A 20,944-nucleotide genomic window follows, 5' to 3' on the forward strand; every position below is an offset into this window, starting at 1 on the left:
ATTAATTCCCAGTAAACAGTAAACAAAATTATATGACCAGTTATTATAGCAGAACTGGGTCGCATAATTTCCTAGAATCAATGCCAGCGGTGTGATCATGGATTTCCTGGAAGGCATAAACATCACTCGAATAATGATTGTGGACAAAAAACTACGTGATATACCATTTTATGAACTTGTGAAGTATGTCCTATTAAAAAATATAAATTTTCATACATACACATTCACGCCTTTTATCCCCGAAGGGGGGTAGACAGAGGTGCAACTAGTGTATCCATTTTTCGCCATGTGTAGGTACTTCGTCCTATGATGTGGAAGAGGCGAGCCTGTCGCTATATCGGGCACTAATTCCACACTCCAGGCTGATACAGAGTCGCAAATGTCAATATCACTTGGCCCACCCCGGGGATCGAACCCGAGTACTCATCCCTGCCGCCGTACCGTCATACAACTACGTCACCGAGGTCATACATACATTCCATACATTTTTGTACATACATACGATTTAAAATACATACTATGTACATCATATGAATTTATCGCCTCATCACTCTAGTGGTAGGTAATGTTGAGCTGTAAGCCTTGAGGTTTAGTTTAGATTGGCAGATCGAGTAAAATTTTACGAAAAAAATATAAGTAACTCTGGAACAGAATTTGATTTGAACCGTTGTGGCTATGGTCTTAAGAGGGTGACAGACATTCCAGTAAGTACGCGTACTTGTCGCTCGACGACCTTTTTCGCCTGTGTGTCATCTCAACTACTACCTACTAAGTCGCCGAGCAAGTTCGTCGGCGATGGAACCAATTTGAAATTTTGCTCATATTTCGTCTCAGCTCTTATGTGTGATATATTAAATAATTATGAAAAAAAAAAGCTCTCTTTTGGGTTCACCATTACTTTAATCAAACTCGTCAATTACATCTTTGTTTCCTTTTTCATAACATACTATAATGTACAAACAGTACGAGCAAATGTGTTGCCGACGTCGAGTCAAGTTAGTACGCATTCTTTAAAAGCTCGTATGTCAATAGACACTTGTAACACCTATAAAATAATGCCACTAAAATAATCCCAGCGAACTGTCTGCATTAGTTTAGCTCTGTCTACCCCTCTGGGGATAAACACATGGGCCTACATAGTTTTGCATTTGGATTCTCTACTTTAAATACTTCAACTTACTCTAGTGGATTAGAACACATCGCGATACTGACAGCGATAAACTGCTCTAACCCGAGATTTAATGCGAAAATATAAATACACGTAAATTATTGGTATAGTTTTAAGACTAGAGTAGCCTACGGGCCCTCATCAATTCTCCTTAAGCAATGAATTTTCCGAAACCAATATTTAGAACAAAATACATTATACTTTGACAGCCAATACAATATTATACATCTACATAATAAATACCTATAACGAATGAGACGCCATAATTACATCATAAGACATCCAATTTTAGCAAAACCGAAATTTACAACTCGCACTCACTAAGCGCTCAAAGGAAATATTCACTAACATATAACCAATATAGTGAATGAACGAAATTACAAACCCATTCGATCGGTATGTAGATGAAAGGCTCTACACCTAATTTAGTCTCGAGTCCTTAGCATCAAATGACGTAAAGGGAACGGAGGCAAATAAAGCATATGCCTTAGTTTTAATTAAAAGGGTATGTAATTAGACACGGCATGTGAATATGTTAATTAATCTACGGTTTAATTTTTCAAAACACCGCCATTGTTCAGGCCGAGTAAAATTGCGCTCCTTTTTGTGGCAACATTGGTGTGAGAATAGAGTGGGTGTGATGGATTAAAGCCTATGTTTCCCTGTTTTAGGTGTTCATATACTTGTTTGGTTAGAAATTAAAAATCCCTTTGTTTTATACGCTTTTATGCGGCACAATTTGTCACCGTTTCATTCCATGCTTGCGTTTTATTAGGTGATTAAAAAAATATAAATAGGGCTTTTTTGTTAAGTTGGAAACAAAAGCTTATTGTGCGTATTTTAGTAAACAATAGTAATTTATTCCAACTTAGATATCATTTGAGTATGAAAATTGTTTTCTATTATTTTTGTTTATTCTGAATAGAAAGTTTTTGATACTGGTAAAAATACATTCATTCATAAATATTCAATCACATATTTATGCATTGTGGAATTCTTATTATTTTATTTTCATGAATTTTATATGAACTTGATTTACATCTTTTATATCAAACTCTCACAATACGATTGCATTTTTTTTTTGTTAAATAAGATAATGACTCCTATGCACGAAATTAAACGAATATCCATTATCACCTTACGTACAGACGCATAAAGTGCAATAGCGTAGACACGGTTGAAAAGACCTGTTATTGAATTTCTCATTGTATGATCGCATTTCGGTCGTTTATGACCGGCTTTAATGAAGTTTATTAATGCTCTGATTTACGTTTTACTTTATAATTAGGTAGCTCCCACACTTTCAGTTTAACCTCGCTTAATCAAGATTTTTTGTTTTTATTTTTGTTTTGGGGCAATTACGGCTTCAACTTTGCTTCAGCGGTTTGGATTTGAATGAGTTACCTGGTACTGCGTTTATTAAGTTTGAAGAGTAGTTTTTGGCAAATAGTTAGTGGATCGTACTACAAATAACTTTGCCTTAGTTCCCTAACATAAGTCTTATTATAACGGTCAATTCACATCCTAAGTATTTACTTTTCAATGTATCCACTTCTTATTCCACAATACGTATATATGCATTTGCTCGCAAATTCGTCTATAATTTCACGTGAATGTTACCAAGTTCCACCAATGAATATAAAATTCTATCACACCTCTTCACACACTTCACATATTAGATAAATCTTTCACCATACACTAAACAGGGAGGCGTTGGAACCTAATGAAATCAACTAACATCACCATCTTTATAATGAAGTTCTAAATTCTTAAATTTAACGTTGATTCATGGTTTATTCTCAATCACAGCGTCGACATCCAAATTCTCTTCATCTATAGGCTCAGTTTTAGCTGCAACGCTGTAAGTGGGCGTATCAGATCTAATTAATTCGACATTGATTGATACTAATGTAGTTCGGAAACGTCAGCCACCGACGAGTAATTGATTGTCACAACATATATCGGTATTAGAATCGATCGTCACCACGTCCCGTTGTCTACGTTCCAAATGACCCGTGTAATGACTCTTTATCTAATTTTCTGAGAAAAAGCGAGCATCGATTGAGTGATTAAGTATTGATCGAAGCCTTGTTTGGTGTAATTACATTGTTGTGTTTTATTTGAATGGGGTTGAATCGCCCATAGCCAGTAAAGTGTTTGCTTTTAATTGATGGTATATTAACGAATTTTAATAGCGGTTTATTGACTTTATAATTTTTGAAGCACTAAATATTTTATAATCTTTTCTACTTATAACATTGGCATACTACCAATTTAAGCTATTGGTGGTTCCTAGATTGATTTAGTTTTGTTTGCAATGATAAAAATAAGTTTATATTATAAAAGATCAAATCCAGAAAGAACAAATAGGAATGTCGTCAAGCCGAAAATATAAAGTAAACATATCTAATAATAATTAAATCATAATCAAACTTCGTAACAACCACAACAATTTCAATAAGCAATTATTAATCAAAATAACTTTCAGGCACTAAAATCACACGTTGGCAATATCCTAGCTGAATTAACTTGTTAAGGCAGCATTAAATTTGCCCGTTTATTTGATTTCACTTAGCGTGGGCTGTGGTACATAAACTAGAATAGTTATTAGGTCAGATCCAACGGCTGTAAATTGCGAGGACACTTATTGGTTCCGCTAAACGCTTTATGATAACTGAAATGAAGATATATTTCAAACGGGAATGTTGATGGCGCGGATAGTGGATTGTAAAATGTGGGATTTAATTTAAGCGACAATGGCAGGGGCAGTAGGATATTCCGCGTATTTTACGTAAGAAACTAGCTTTTGCTCGCAGCTCCACCCGCTTTAATAATTTTTTTCCGTCATAAGGCACGGTGACCCCAACATAACCGTTCAGTCACCCCCCATGAAGGCTAGAACGGTAGTAATAAGGTACTTTCCCCGTGAAACCAAAAAAAAAGGATAAACTTTCACTTTATGTTTTATTTATTTAATTAAGACGCAAAACAGACAACAATCAAAATTTTATAAATTGAACAAACTTAAAAGTAGATTGTATTCCAAAACATGTGCCCGTATACGGTTTAATTACTTAAAGTGCGGACTTTAACGTTTTCTTGAAATAAAATGAAGCCTAAATTTTAAGTGAGACTCCTAGTGATACGTGGGTGAAAACTTTATCTAATTTCATGCATTAGTTTTTACATGATGCGCGTACAAACATAATGACAGCTAAATTTTTAAAAACTGTTGTTTTTGCTACTGTTGTTCTAATAAGGACCCCGATATAATTTTTTGTTCAATATCTATAATATACAGACGTCGGCCTGTTACGATTTTGTGATATATAAAGGTTACTAGACAAACATTTGTAAAATAAACATAGGCCAATGTTAATATGTTCTGCGAAATATTCTCTTACTAACCAAGAACGAAAGTAGAAAAATGAACTCTCGTAATATTAGCGTGACTGTACTGTATATAATATTGTTCTATTTTTACCACTATATTAATGGACCTAAACATACCATTGTGTCCATTAGCTTTAATCTCAGATCATACAACGTCAAATAGTGTAACTAATTTATTATTTTTATCGTGGATTCGCTCGCGTGATAGAGTTTTCCGGGATATAGAAAGTAGTTTATGGATATCTCAAACTATCTCCATACTAAATTACATCCTTTTGTACTTTTTGAATTTATCCCGTTCGTTCAGGCAAATATATACGGCGTGGGACTTTATTTTAAAATATATGATGTTACTAGAACTTTTTAAGAGGAACAATTCCGTCTTTCATCATTGTTGCGTAACTTTCACTTTTACCTAGCGCACGCAACGGCAGCTTTCAAAAGGAATAATTGTTTCCCTTTTTGCAAAAAATATTGATGCTCGGCAACTTTTTATTATATAGCCTTCCTAGATAAATGAGCTAACACTAAAATACTTTTTCAATTCGAACCAGTAGTTCTTGAGATTAGCGCGTTTGAATAAACAAACTCTTCAGCTTTTTATAATAGTATAGATGTTGAAAATAGGAGGGAATTAATAAAAATGTAGAACTATCAAACGTTTCCAATTTCCATACGTGAGCCAGATCAGATAAAACCTATTTAACTAACTATAGTATCAAAACTTCTACACAAATTAACCTATTTTAATTTAGTTTTTATTTGAAAAGTAACTTTATTGAGAGTGTCATTAAAATTATAATAAAAAAACTGCAATAAAGTCCGCAAAATACTTTTATTTCAATGTCTAACATTCGCGTAAACATAAAAAATCATAGTGCCATTATATTTTGGTGTTAGATATTATTTGATCATCGAATTACCAGACTAATTCCCAAACAACATATCCACGAGAAATTCCACGTCACCCAAATTCGGCAATCATTTGTTTTCCATATTTTAAAAATTTCCGACAAATTCTTTATAAACATTTACCATACTCGATATGGTTTTTAGTTTCCCAAACATCTTGGAATGTGTGCGGGGTCAGGTGTTGGCGGTATATTTGTTGTAAGCGGTGATCATTGTTTAGTTTTCGTATCCTCTTGTTATGTTTGTATGTATTAGTGTTATTGTATTTACAAATATTAGATTTAGATTAGATGTAGTAGTCTGTTTAGGTTTGATTATGGCTTCCACAAAAATAGTGTTGAATGTGTTTTTTTTTTGTTACTCACTACATTTTTTTTATTAAGGCTATCAAAGCTGTCCTATGATGTTATGAAGTAATTGCAAAAGGACGGATTTGCCCCCGTCAATTGATTAGGGCCAATTGAATTTACGTAAAAATAATTCTTATAAAATCATATCGTAATATTTCTATGATTAATCTAGGCACTTAATTGCACTTTGTACTAACTCACTCAAATTATACAGAATATATATTTTTTTATTTTATATGAAATGTGTTATTACCATTTAAACTTTGGTCTTTTGCATATATCAAATCCTTATAAATGCAAGGATTTAAAATAATTAAACTTCGTCTTAGCTTATATGAAAGAATAAAATGTATGAAGAAACGTTAGAATATTCTCTAGTTATAATAAAAAAGTAATTGGATAATGCACAATGTGTAGGTATCGTCTAAGTCAGAACGAAGAGTCATTCCCGCACGCCACACCAATTTGTATAAATAAAAATAGTTTTGTGACTGAAACAATTGTACAAAAAAAAGAAAATATATTCGTACTATTATGAACAATACAATGAGTAGGTATTATCTACACAAATTATTTTACAGTACTAACGCGGTTGTATCATATTTATGTATCTTTGCTTGATTGTAGGGATATTAATGTGCTTTCGCATATTTTGATTGATTTCTTTTTATTAAGCTTACTTAACAACTAACATGGAGGCTGTCTTTTTTTTCGCTTCTTCTATCTTCATCCCATTGCTGTAAGAGATTGCCTCGAGCAGTATCACTGTCAATTGTACCGGTTCTCTGCTTTTATTATGTTAAAAACAATATATTCTGGTGTAAATAAAGTGTGTAAATAAAGTTATAAATAAACAATAGTAATTATCATGTATATTGTAAGCCATCTGAGTAGATATCACAGCTATTTCTACAGCAAGATCTATTTGGTACTTATTTTTACTATTTTGCTACGCACCAAAATACAAGTCAAAATATGTTTATAATTTATATAGCGTGGGACTTGTCGACATGACTTTGTTACGTAAACATATCTTGTCATCGGTCAATAATGACAAATACATCCCGAAGCACATAAACTACAACCAACACAGACAATTACAACTGTAATAAAACAAAGTTATTACCAACAAATAAACCTGTATCATATGTTTAAAAGTATGATGACAATAAAGTTTTAAAGCCTACATCCATTACAAAAACTATAGCAGAGTATGTACAGTCATCCACGAAACTCATCACACCGGTGGCATTAAAACAAAACAAGTACATTTCCGTCACATTTTTATTACACGTCCCGAACGCAACTTGTAATTTCTGAACGACATTTACGAAGACACAGGCCTTAATTGCACGAGCTAAGTTGACTCCTAAAGGCCTGTACAATTGAAAACAGTGTGATGTTACAACGCAAAAATATGCTATGATACCTTACGTAGCAGCGAAGGGTAAATTTACCGAAAGCTGACCTGATACAACATAATATAGATATAAGCATGAATGTCGCCTGCAAATCTTTCTAATGATTAGATTTTACATAAATTGCGAAAGGGAAGCCGGCAAGAATTGGGCTATATGGACCCTGCGCCACTGGTGTGTAGTAGCCGTTATAGGTCCTCAGTTAAGCAAAGCTTGACGGCATGAGTTTTCATTGCGTAAACTGTGGCCTCGCCTTAGGCAGCACTCATTAGTGCACCAATTACTTGGCTTAAAATGTCGGATGATTACAGACAGTGCACGCCCAGGGCGCGTGGTCCGACAGATGCTGCCCGGCTCTTTGTTTCAACTGCGACTTCTCTGGAATCTGAAATTTTGACAGCAACGCTTCGAGATGCGACAAAACAGGCCGGCGTCTTGTTTGAGTCTTGTATTTGGGACGATTTAAATATGGAATGTTTTAAAAATATTTTGTCATAATTTTGTTGCAGTTTTATGCCAGTTTCAATTATTGCGTATTCGCTTACAGACTATATTGTAATTTATTGGTATCATACCGGTTCTTCAATACGAAGGATGAATATTGTATGTTTATTCCTTTGCTATCATTACCAAAACAAAAAGTATCATTGGTAGGCCATCATAAACAACAAGAAACTTATTGAACATTACATTTTAGAACTTAAATATTGTACCCCTAAATTATATTTAGCTAGATTCGCTTTAAAAACCTTTCAAGTTGCAAATAAAAATCTAATTGAAAAAATCTAAAAGTCACTCTGATCGATCACAAATAGCCGCATTGAATACCATCGAAGTTCAGTTACGACATATAATTATACCAATCTATTAATATTAACTGACACTAATACAAAAGTAACAGCAAATTAAGAAGCTTCGTGAATCGAATATTGCTTAAACAATTAATGATAGAAGACAATTAATTTTATCGTGATACAATCAGCTGACGTGGCCTCACGAGACGGTAGCCATCGACTCATTATATTCATTTAAAAGAGGTTGTCCGTTTGTTTCAATAATTTTGATAAATATGAATTGATATCAAATGAATAATCATGCTCCAAATGTTGAATTGATGTCAGTGCATTAAATTTTAGCATGTACGGCAAGAGAATATCGATCAAAAAGGTAATTAGGACGTGCTCGTTCACCAAAAAGTAGAACTTGAACCTATTTCAGTTCGATCGATTGCAAAAGTTTTTACACAACCAATAATACCGGCACGAACTCAATCAGATGCAGCCACTAGTCTTTCACATTCGATGCCATTGAATATAGCCAGTGTAATTATTAAAGAAATCGACGTTCACACAAAGGAACCAATAATTTCGTCCTCATCAACTTCATCAACTCGCTGTAAGTGGTTATGGAGCGAAATTACGCGTGGTCGCATTGTAATAAAGACATTGCGCAACAGAAAGTAAAAGTTCTCAAGTTCTATTGTTGTCCGAAATAACAATGAACTTAAGACCTTTGACGTTCGTGAGCTACGAATTATTGCGATGGAAAATATGCAAAATTATTCGATTTTGTTCATGTCAATCATCATTCATATCTGAATTAATTTCGCTTTCATTGAGCTGAGTTTTTAGTGATGTTCAATAAATAAGAGTGATGTAGCTCTAATAGAAGTTAAAAATTGAAAGCGAAAGGTCAAGTTTTAGTAATCTTACAGCTAAAAGTCTAAGAAAATGACACATTTTATATTATTGGCTCGATTTCTTCTTTGGACTTCTTTGTTTGATTTTGTGATGTTGATTCACCATTAAGTGAGCATCCTTTTCATTATTAATATAGCAAGATTTACCATTTTTAAAGAAGGGGAAGAAGTGATTGGATATTATGAGGAGTTTTTATGGACTCTCTGTAATATTATTTCAAAGCAGTCAATTTTTGCCGCTCTTTCATTAAGCAGTGATACCCGAGATAATTTTTACGGTAAGCAAAACTGACTACGTCGTGGCTCGTACATACATAATATCACGCCTTTATCTCTTTTCAGGGGTAGACAGAGGTGTTACACATCCATATTTCGCCAGCAATATTAGGTCCTATGTGATAGAATTGATTGCCATTTACTGGGAACATTTCCAGACACCGAGCTGGAACTAAGTAGAAAACCCAAGACCATATTGCTCGATCCGGAATTCAAACTCGAGAGCTCAGTGCATAATCGTACCGCCTACGCAATACAACTACGCCACCGAGGCACTCTGGCTCCACAACTTCGATTAAAATAGGATCGAATAATAAACCCATTAATAATTATTCACCTACGGTGAATCAGTTACCGGATATAGTCTACATAGTTGCAAGTCAAATAATAATAACCACAAGTCACGGTGCTTGTTTGTGATATCAACATCCTCTACCTCTAGGACGTCAGAGGTAGATTAATAAGGTCAAACTGCTTCCGTTGACAATTTCATATCGGAATGTGAAAGGTTCGGAAATGGCTCTACGTCTAATTTATTAACTTTTATGTTGCTCATATTTTTTTAAATATCGAATTTTTATAAATAAGTATTTTTATGCTGAACGTTGAGACGAGGAAGCCGTTCATCTGATTGTAAATAAACTTTAATTTAGATTGAAATACTTGATACTGAAGTGCGCTCGTCATCTTGAGGTGTAAAATGTTTAGTGTCTTAAACAAGATTTTGAGGACTGCAACCTTCCGGCAGAAACAAATAAATAAAACGGTGAAACCCTCCCAGAAGGGCACTCGCATACGAGAAATGTATCCGTAGAATACGAATTTACATTTAAAATGAATGGGAATTTTAGTACCTATTTTAGCTCTTTGAAATATAGAAAAATAAATTCTCATGAACTCGACTAGCGAGCATACAGCATAAGCATCCGAGCAGCGAAATTTAAAGGAAACGTCTTTTCTTAATATGTAAGGAATAAATATTTGTAGAGTGCACAAAGTGCAATTTCCTTAGATGTTTAATAGGATATTTGATCCGCTGTCGGGCATAGAACAAGGTCGCGTGGGTGGCTTGCATGTTCTTCACTATTTTACATAATGTTTATTTATTTGTAATTATTTGGTTCAATTTTTATTGAATAGCGGGAACGTGGTTTTAAAGCCCGGTAAGGTATAATTGATGTTTAAAAATGTTTTCATTTCATATGAGAAAAGGTTGCTTGTTTATTGTTTGAACGCATTTTCTGTTTCCGCTAACAAGAGTACCAATAGCACTCAAAATTTAACAAAGTGTTATTATTATTTTTTATTGCTTGTAAGGTCGAGAATAGCTTGCCGTTCGCCTGATGGTAAGCGATACGACCGCCCATAAACAGCAGAAACACCATTCAATACCTTAAATTGCAAAGTAGTGTTTGTTATTCCACTGCGCTCGGAATCCTGAGACTTGAGATGTTAAGTCTCATTATGTCCAGTAGTTACACTGGCTACAATGTCCTTTAAACCGGAACACAACAGCGACTAAACACTGCTTGGATAGAAATAGACATTGCAGTGGTACCTACCCAGGCGCAATCTCACATATGAGAAACCTACCGGTACTTTTATATTAAATGTATTATTACTTTAGAACATTAGATCCTGTCTCAGAATTCCCAGATACCCATTTAACTTAAGTAAAAATGTCCAGAAACACAACTATATTATATCACCGACTCGAAAGATTTATTTCATCTTAAAAAAAAATACAAAGAAGACATTTGAGGTGATGATGATAAAACGTATAGTAAGATTAAAATTATTTCTAAAGTGGAATTATACGTAATATCTCTTTAGTCACCTATTAAGATAAGTATGACTAATTTAAAAACGATAGTATTATCGTAATTTATGTAAATCGTGGTGGCCGTGATTCATTCATTTCGTGTTAATGCCAGTTAGTAACACATAAGGTTGACTTTCCGAATACCTTGGTTATATTTGGGTAGAAGAGCAAGTCAGCAATGAAAGCATAATCTGTTCGATATTCAAAATTTCCAAACACTTGCGCTTTTAAAATATCTCCTTTATAAGTTTTCTCTAATAGACAGCTATTAGGCATTTCAGATATTACACTGCTTTAAGATTATGAATTGGTAAGGCTTCATATACCTTTGGGAATTAAAAACTCTTAGATACATTGTCATACGTAGTTTGGACAAGTAAGAGATGTGGGTTCAAAAATGAATTCAAACCTTAAAATTAAACAAATTTTCGGATTCTATCGCGGTTTTAATTATTTTAGTTTTCTCCCGACGTTTCGAAGACTTTGCAGCCTTCACGGTCACGGGGGACTGAGATATTTATTGTTCATCCGAAAATTAAAAGTTACAATATCTACCTACATTTTACAAATATACAACTTTTAAATTTTTTAGCTGTTGTGTTTGTTGTTGGTGGTCCGATCTACGCAGAATGAGCTCACAGTGTCTTGAAATCAGACAGCCGGTCTTTTGGGTTCCGGTTTAATTAAATGTAGAACTGGATCCCAGGCTTGTGCAAGCTTCCAACCATATTCCCTATTGAAGTTAGGATGTTTTTTTAATTTCAATAGCCCCGCGGATCATCCTAAATCAAACCTGCAACATCTCGGCAGTCTCACTCACTTCCCGCTGGGTTATGGCTGCTTATTTTTCCAAATAAATTATGATAAATAAAAATAGTTGCCAACCCATCGTGTTAGGTAGCTTCACCATTCATTATAAGTAAGTCAATGTCACAGTTTAGTCACATAATTTATAGTTTACCGCGATTCACCTGATTCATCATAGTGACTCAGCTAGATCCTCAAACCTAATTTAATGTTTCTGGTTAATTTTCTCACCAAAATTTTACAAAATCGTCACACGCAGTTTGCGCCTCTCACGGATGTTTTCGGCCGTTATGACATACAAAAATATTCTTGAGAACATAAAAGCACTACCAAATGGTTCTGACTAGGTAAGATAATTTATAAGAGTGGAGCGATTTTGTAAACACGGTTCTAGTGTTCCTTTTACGTTGAGGAATACAGATAAATTCATATATGTTTATAACGAATTAGTTTTTGAAAATGTCGGATGCCATTTTATATCCAGAAGGGAACAGTTTGGCCTTAATATCATTGTTTTTAATGAACGTGACCAAGTTCGAAGCTTTGATGTGAAAACTTTGTCAGTAGATGTCATCATGGCTACAATCATCATTGTATTATTAAAAATACTTTAAACTTTAAAAACCTAAAGTCGCTCCCACTCATACCGTATTCCATAACTTGAACAGTAATAAACAGATGGACAGCCCGCAGCTATTGTTGATGTTGCTCGTGAAACTGGTTCCAACAAACATAAAGACAAAGATAAGAACATGTGAATGTTATTTGATTGCGGCCGTTAGTTTTGGAATCTCAGTTCTCGTAATATCATACTCACTAAGTACAGCGTGTCTATTTGAACAGAAGGAGCATCCTTGTTCTTTAATTTACTTGTACGACAGATACAGTCCGTAGCAGCCTCTTCGATTAAGAGAAATTAATAAGTTTAAGAGAAATGTTTACAATTATGTTCAAAATTCATCAGAATTGTATTGACCATTTTAACTGTGTAATTAATTTATAAGTGCAATTATTGTCTAAGAGTTTTCTTAGACATCTTTTCTCATAAGCTAGCAATAAGTAGATATAACAAAATAATATCTGATCGGTGGGTCGTTGTTTAGATGCTAAGTATAATTTTTAGATCTATATTTACTTGTTCTTTTTTTAAATTTGAAAAACCTATCCATCTATGACCAATACCACATTACATGTTACAAATGGTCTTCTTATTTGTTTTTCACATTCTTTTAGTATACACCTACCTCCGTCCTCTCTACACCACCCCAAGGTTGACTGGGAGAGAATGCCCATGGCATTAAGTCCGCCTGTATACCATGTGTACAAAGTGTTAATAAATAATAAAAAAATAGAATGAGTAAACATCTGAAAGTTTAGTAAAAGACAAAGGTTAAAATAATCAGCTAGAAAATATAATAAGAAAACTACGTTTAAAAATACTAAGATCGTAAATGCTACATCACGCAATATTCAATGTACTAATATAAAACTTCAGACAAACTCAGACTTCAAATACCACATTATAATGAAAACCTTAGCGAAGTTGAGACTTGCTTACAATTCATGGAGTCTGCTTGACAAATTCATATAACCTCATTTAAAGTTAACGCAAACACGACTAAAGCAATCAATGGAAAGTTTCGTAACGGCCCACTACGCGGATAATTTGCATAACACTTTTATTAGTTCTACGTAATGGCTTTATTGTTTTGCTTTACGAGTGTCTGCGTTTAATTAAACTTTTCTGTCTTAATGTGCAGTTGTAGCATAAATGTTGTTACAAGAACCTATGTTACGAATGTTATTTTCTTGGCAGTTCACAATTTGTTTTTAGAAAGATAAAAATTGTGAAACTTGTCCGAAGATTAAAAGCAAAAAGATTAAGTTCACACAAAGTGAATCTAAATTGCTGAGTTTAAAATAATTCAACGAAAAGAGTTATCGCAGTTTTAAAATAACTTCTGGCTAAAATGACACTGGTGTTTTTGCACCCACTTCTAGAGCAGCTTCTTAACCAAGAACGTTTTTTACCTGAAATATTTTACTGAGATTAGGATCAGTTTATTTTTGTAGTTCATACCTTGTTAGATATTTATTCAGTGCACTTGGCTTTTAAAGGACGTGTAAAGGAATTTGAAACTTAGAGTACATACATTTTTAATTAATACTAGTTTTGAAGTCTAACGTCGTAAGCCTGTAGTTAAATTATCTGAACGCCTAAAATCTCATAGATAGTAATAGACGAATAAATATTATTAAAATCGATATTGTTGGTTCCCGTGGATTGTCGCAGAATTCATGGGATAAAAAAGTAAATGATATTATAAACAATGTAAACTATAAAACGCACGATATTTATTTATATTTATGGGCTAAGACATTACGAAAATTGGTAGTTTTAAGATTCTTAGTTTGATTTTGATGGATACCAGTCATGACCTTATTTCAAACATCTGAAGCTACAATAACAATGTAAATGATGGTGGTTAGGCAACTTCACGTAACAAACCATACAATGTTATAATCATGTCCACAACCATTAAAGCGTATTTAACAAATTAATCATGAAATTTATCATCCACAAACGAAATCGCGGGCACGAGGTAATAAATCATATTACCAAATACCAAACATGAAATGAAATAGATACATAAATTAGTTCACGCATAAATCCGACAGATAGGGTCACCTTCAAACAGCATTTCAATATGCCTCTAACAATTTATGCAAATATGGTGCGTAATGGCATAATGTCAACCGAATATAATACGAGACGTCTGCGATATTTAGGGTCTTGCATTGGCGCGAGTGATATTTATGGCGCAAGCGACATCTTGTTCTAAGGCGAAGCAAATGCGTCAACTTGTTGGTGAAACTACTATAAAATTGATAGTTGTTGAAGTTGCAAAAGTAGAAGAAGCTAAATCTAAAAACATTCCGAAATCATTAATAAGAGAATAGGCTGGAGCATGCTTTTTCAGTAATAGAATTTATTATGTCTCATTAATTATCGTGAACGAACAGAAAGTCATGTGGAAGCTAACGTAATACTGAATCGAGGCAGTGTAACTACTGGACATAATAAGACTTAACATCTCAAGTCTCAGGATGGCGAGCGCAGTAGAATATCAAACAATATTGTAAATTTGTAATTCAAGATGCTGGATAGTGTTTTTACTGTTTATAGGCAGTCGTATCGCTTACGATTAGGCGAATGGCAAGACAATCTCGTCATTTAAAGCATTATAAAAAAAAATAGTCTAGTAGATGAATTAGTGGTACATCTTTCAATTACAGCCTAATCAATGACACAAGTTAAGCCCAGACTATCAAAATTTGTGTAGCAAAAATAAATGCGAAGTAAATTTACTGAGCTTAAAAGTTTAAGTCCCCGTAATGTCATCTGACGATATTTGTCCTTTGATACTATATCACTTGAATATAACCGAGTCTCAGACGTAGAATATGTATGATTTTATACAGCCTCGAGTATTTTACCACTTTGCTCAACCACCCATTCAAGTACAATTCAAAAGAGTTACCCAACGCTATCGATCGCACTTCGTGTCGCAATTCCACTCTATTAAAAATGTCTCGCGTACTTTTGCGTAACTAATACTTGAGATACTTTTGTACATTTAGATCACAGATTGAAGATAATTGTCTAATTATTGATAATATTTCTTGAGTGACAAGGGTATCTATTATCAGTTCATAATTGACAAATCTTATCTATGTGGGCTGGTCCGTTATCAAACCAAACATCTGGATTATGCAATCAACTGCGACAGTCGGGTCAGGAGATATTGGCAACGTGTCAATATAGATTTTGGCAATTGAATTTATTGACATAATTACACTTTCATTGTATTTCTATGGAAGCTTGAACGTTGCACGAGTTGGAATTGTTCTAGAACAGTTATAATTTATAAAAAAAGAATATGGCATTAACCTTATTTATACGTTTTAAATATCATCGATTTTGAAAGCTTTGGAGGAAGCCCATGTTCAGCAGTGGTCATCCTGCGGCTGATGATGATGATGATGATAACACGATATATTTTGAGTTCATTAAGTATGCACATGAATCTTTCTAATAATATGAGGATGCCAGACTTCAAGACACTATGAGCTCATTCTGCGTAGATCGGACCGCCCACAAAAAAAAAAAGGAATAATTGTAAAATGTAGCTAGATATAGTAACATTCATTTGCGGATGACCAACACCTGAGTACGCCCCGTGACCAAGAACGCTGCAGTCTTCGAAACATTGGGAGAAAATAATAATATAAATGACCGCTATAAAATCAATAGTTTTATTTCAATATGATGTTGGTAGTATTTATCAAGTTTTGTTACCAAGTAGGTACAATCTTCGTAAAACTATAATAATATCCCTCCTAAAACATTTCGTGTATAGAAACTTAACAAAAATATCCTATGAACCTTTCACACTCGAACTGCAGAAGTCCCCTTGACACATTCATGCCGACCTGCCACGTCCCTTGTATTTTTAAATCAAATTTCGCAAAATTTCCCTTCAATAACAAAAAGACAACATTTACATTAGTCAACTTGTTGCTCCCAGTACGTTTGCGCTGTTTGCGTTGCCCCGGGACCCTTCTAATCAGCTCCCAAATCTTTTAGGAGTTAGATTGAGTTACAACTTCATCGAAGTCTCCTCTAGTTCACGTTTGTTTTGTATCAAAAGGATCGTTTTGGAGTTTATGTACGTCTTTTGATAGACTTTAATAAGTTACGTCCTTAACGACTTTCATAATTAGGAACGTTTAGGTCTTTGTAATTTGAATTCAGTTACTTTGACTAAAATTAACACGTTTGTTGTAAATTCATTGGACACGTACGCCATTTTAATTAAGTGTATGTTTTTCTCTAGTGGTTGCACCCATGGATACTGCTTTAATCTTTTTATATGTACAGTCAGCAACATAAGCAGCTAAACAAATCAAAAACTTTAAAATGCTTATACACTTCAATAGAAATATTTTTTATCTAAAATAAAGTAAACCCTTTGAAGTTTATTTTAGTAACGTAAAAACGATTGTTAATACGAACACTTTTTTAACGATGATCTAAAATTTTGAATTTGCTCAGCTACTTGTGTGGCTGACTGTACAATAAAAGCTATGATGAACTGAGTATGTTATAATTCAATAATATAATTCCAATTAAAAATTCATAACAAAAATCTACGATAATTTGAATCGGTGTCCACATAATGCCGCGGTCGTTTAACAGTGTCGTATTCATCGTCGTTTAACACATACATTTTATGGACACATCAATATACATTTGCATTTCCCGACACAACTTACATTTTATATTGCACTTTAATTAATTATAACATTTAATTAATCACATCAAACGATTGTCCTTCGGGCTTTACTGTTATGAATGATGTTTTTATTATTTGTTGCGCTCACCACGTTTCACATTAATTATTAACTTTCTTTTGCGTTCCGTTAATCGAATTATTCTACATCGATGCGTTTAATATCGTCGTAAATGAAATATGACAATGTTAACATTGGCTTTATAAATAAATTATGTTCTTTTGTTTGGGAATATATAACAAAATCGATAAATCATTTTGAATTTTTGATAACATTGTATCGACATGTAAATTGTTTTCTTGATTCTTGTTTACACAACTTAAACTTAACTTTACATTACATTAAATAAGTATGTTTCTATAGAACAGAATATCTCTTATTTTATAAGTCTTCTAAACATATATTATTTTTAAAACGCTACTAAACCATATTATCAACTTTAGAAATAAAGCCTAAATACCCAACCGCATCTAGAATCACTTCAGTAAAAACATAGATCTATTCTACATTAATAAACTATGGAATTAAGTTGCAAAACTGGAGTCCATCAACAAAATATCCACAAATAAAAACCACGGGATCCCATACGCCGCATACCTCGTAAATAATAAGTCTATCAGCCCGCCTTAAGTGAGCACATTAGTCGAGGGTATATCTGGCGGGTATGTCCTGTGTCGCGGATGCTTGTTGTCCTGCAATTTATGGATTCGTCCCTTTGTTGGCCGTCGATAATGTATTGACGTCAGATTGAAGATCTGCCTGTAACGGATGACCATAGTGTACAGTGATTCATTGTTTGGTTTATTTTTTATATGTTTTCTGTGTTACTGTGGATATATGGAATAGAAATTTAAAATTTGAATATAACAAAAAATATATTCGATTTTCAAATAATTATTTCAGTCACTACACTAGTACATCTGGGTTCCAGTGAACCTATTTTTTCTTATATTGTTCGTTTATAGGCTTATACTATGATGCAAAAAGAAAAACATTCTTAATATTCTGGCTTTAGATCATATATCGCGGTTTTAAATTAAAATTATGCTGTCTATGGTCCGTTCAATTGGTTAAGATAAAGCCCCATCACTTCTATTTGGATTCTGACTAGCCATTAGATCCATTGTGATGTAATTTAGATTATTATTGTCAGGAATCTGTTTAGTGTATCTTTCTAAATAAATAAATATACTGAGCTGTCTTATGTGCAGGTTAAATCTGTAAGGTGTGTAACAATTTATAATGTAATACAGGTTTGAGTAATCAGGATCACCCACCTTCAAGACACGATCATAATTCCTATGCAGGTGTTAAATTGCCATAGAAATTTATGCAATGGATTAGAAACCTTTGTCTTTGGAATGCGGTTCACCCATTTTGTCCTTCATTCGACAACCTTTCAAGGTATTTGTATAGAAATTCTGGTATATCTATAGCTCTGTCTATCAACCATTTATCTTTGCGACCGTCCCTTGTCGTATTTAATCTATATCTATAAATTCGAAGGCATATTCGTTCGTCCTGCTAGCAACAGCAGAGTAAGATTCGACACAAATTTTGTGAACTTCTATAGGATGACGTTTTAAACTACTTTTATGCTCAGATATGATTTTTTTATTACTTTAAGTGTGTCAAGATGCGCGCAGAAGCTAGTTATAAAAAGGGAATAACAATTATCTTTATACAAGCATGGAAATGCGACTCCACTGCACCTGATACTAAATGGGGTGGGTTAAAATAGAATGTCGACTACCGAGAGATGATTACCAATCGACAGTCGATATAATTATGCCGGCCTGTTGGAACCCGATATACAAAGGCTGATCCCGGAACGCGACACGTTTACGTGGGCCACTATGGCGGGTTTCAACACCTTGTGTGTGGTGGTCGCTATCTAGGCGGATATAAAATATATTCTATCACCAGCAATTAATCACAATTTTGCTCCAAAACCAGTAATTGATTTTTGATAAATATTTTTGAGGCTATAGCCGATCATTAGACCGTTATTACTGGTAACTACATATGAAACCACTTCTCTAAAACACTACGAATTTATCAATATACCAAGTTCTGTTCACAAGTTTATTAATACAATATAAAAAGTAATGTGCACCACGTTTCGTTAATGTGTAATCACTTGTACGTCCCACACAGTCGGAACCTTACAAAGCATCAAGATATTTTCAAAACCAAAATGTCTTCCACCGACACAACGTTGGATTTATGGGATTGTCGAATGAAACTCCATGACAGTTATCGCATTGCATTGCTAGTCGAAGTACTTTAAGTATTGTTGCTAGCTAGCTCAGATTTATGTAGTGTAAGCTTTAAATGTTTGTAATGGAGTTTACAATGGGAATTGATGTGAATGCTCGCGTTTTGGATTAAAATGAGTGTGGGTTTCGATATCATAATAGGTATTGGATAAGGATGATTTTCCGGCAGTTTATGTACGACTATATTTATAGATTTAGAATTAATTATCAATGTATATTTAGGCCTATGTCGAAGGACAACCTGATCAAGAAACTGGTTGCTGAAGAATAAGTAGGCACTTTTTGCATTAATTGGTTCTTGTTTAATAAGTTAAAAACTGTACTATATTGGTCGGTGAATAAAGGCTATATATCATTGGATGTTTAGATGTATATATGGCGAAAGTTTATATAATCCGATTCCTGCCGACTTCCCTTTCGTAATTTATGTAAAATCTAATTATGATTAGAATGATTTGCAAGACGCATTTATGCATATGTTTTTATATCAAAAAACTTCACCCTTTGCCACTGCTATATAGGATAGTTGAATATAGATACTTTTAAACGATATAATCCATAATTTAATTTGTATTATACAATTTTAAATTCTATCGACACGCACAGCTTTCATCAAACTAAATGTATTTGTGGTATATTTTTTAAGAACAATTTTCCTCGCTTTTATTGTCGCTCTAGAGTAAAAAATAAAAAGACCGTTACAACGAGCCACAAACCATGTTTTTTATGTGATATTAAAGTACTACGAAGGTCGTGTAAACAGAATAAAAAGAAGATTTACATTTAATTATTTTTAATAGACACTGAAACAACATTTAGGGGTCCTCGGATTAATTAGCTTTGTGTAGAGAATCACGTTATTTTGGCAGGTTGGATAAAGAAATAAAAAAGGGTTAATTTAATTAAATGTAGTTCGTAGGCATAGAGTAATGTCAGGGACTTTAGTCTACATGTATAATTTGTCTTTTGCAACTAATACCGACTTTTATTTCGACTAAGTCTGTTACTAAGTCTATTGTGAGCTATTTTGCTAATTAGAATTATAGCCTGATCAGGAATTAAAAAATCTGCTTAGGGGTGTCAGTTTTATTGTCTCACCAGGAAAATATTTTTTTTTAGGGGTGGCACTTTTTCTTTCTGTTCAAAAGTTAACGATATCAGTATAAGAAATACGTTTTATATTAGAGCACAATATAGCGAGGCTCTTTTTTCTTGTTCCAGCTATAGATTTTTTTAATTCTCGTCAGTCATAAAGTAAAGTGGGGTCATAACTACTAGCTGATTAAAAAGTCTGGCAATTTATGTTCTACAATCAGATTTATATAAAAATACGAATGAAAGAAAAAAAAATGTTTAGGAAATCAACTGACAAAAACCATTGCTATAATTATTATGAAATAGACGGCTTATACGATTATAGTTTTCCGCGAAATACAAACACTTCATTGACTCACTCATTATAACT

The sequence above is a fragment of the Manduca sexta genome, chromosome 19, assembly GCF_014839805.1.
Source record: "Manduca sexta isolate Smith_Timp_Sample1 chromosome 19, JHU_Msex_v1.0, whole genome shotgun sequence".
Classification (NCBI taxonomy): Eukaryota; Metazoa; Arthropoda; class Insecta; order Lepidoptera; family Sphingidae; genus Manduca; species Manduca sexta.